This window comes from Solanum pennellii, chromosome 8 (assembly GCF_001406875.1).
Source record: "Solanum pennellii chromosome 8, SPENNV200".
In the NCBI taxonomy this organism is placed as follows: Eukaryota; Viridiplantae; Streptophyta; class Magnoliopsida; order Solanales; family Solanaceae; genus Solanum; species Solanum pennellii.
The window spans coordinates 55,525,014-55,526,165 of record NC_028644.1 but is presented as its reverse complement, the minus strand read 5'-3'; positions in this window follow the sequence as shown (position 1 = coordinate 55,526,165).

The window sequence follows — 1,152 nt, the reverse complement described above, 5'->3', positions numbered from 1 at the left end:
GGGGGGGGGGGGGGGGTAAAAAGCTACATGAAGATATGGGATATGGTTCTTTGTGAAAGACTTGAAGATAAGTAAGAACAAGTCTTAAGTTGTACAATGTCATATTCGTTTCCTTCAAATGCTCTCTTGTTCCTCTCCCTTCTCCTCTTCTCTGCTTTTCCTCATACGGGATTTAACCTTTCTTCTTTTAGTTCCTTGTTGAATCTTTCAAAATATTGCTCAAGTTAGTTTTGGGATTGGATATCATTGTTGTTTATCTCTTTCTTGATTTTCTGAGGGAAAGAAATTAATTGAGTTCTACTATTGTTGAGTGACCTGTGTCTATTGTTTAGATTTCACAATTTCCCTTTTTATTTGGTGTCATTGGATATAGTATTGAGAATTCAAATGCAATTCTATATGATCGGTTTTGACTTCTTATTTTGAGATTTTTCTCTTCCTCATTTACCTTTAGAGTTGATTCTTTTTCTTGGTTCCACTGTGTTGAATTCACCGCCGTTCTTATATTGGTCAAAAATTGAAATCGGTGCTCTTTCATTGTCAAAATGATTTATATTTCCCGAGTCAAAAAAAGTGATTTCTGGCTAAAAAATTAACAATATTATTTGTACTTTTTATATGAGACAGATCAAATTATAGTACTTCCGCGTTGATTTCTCTCTATTTAAATCTATAGAAAATTGTATTGTAATCTGTGAAGTGTTCTCATTTGATCTTGTGAGAGACCATTCTCCAAATACACTACTTATCACAACAATGAGTAGTCCTCTAGAAAATCATGATTCCTTTGAAATGCTTGTTTTTAACTCTGTTAAATGAAGACACAGTTTCTTTGTGTTATTTAAATAAGGGTAGAGAGCTTGCATTTTGTCCCCACAGTCCTAGCTGTTTTGTCAAGTTTCATGGCTTTTAAGGAAAAGAAAGACTTGGTTACTCATTTTTTGGTCTGTTTGTCCATCTTAGATTTGGCTGTTAACTATCTTAGATATGACATATATAACATGACCTTTTTATTTGAGTTTATGGTCCTGCTGTATACATTATTGGGTGGAAGAGTTGCTCTCTTCATGATTCCTTAGTTAGTGGCTACTTGAGAGTTCATGCTAGGCTTAATGTGGATTGTTTTTGTAAAGATATGATTTATGACAATCA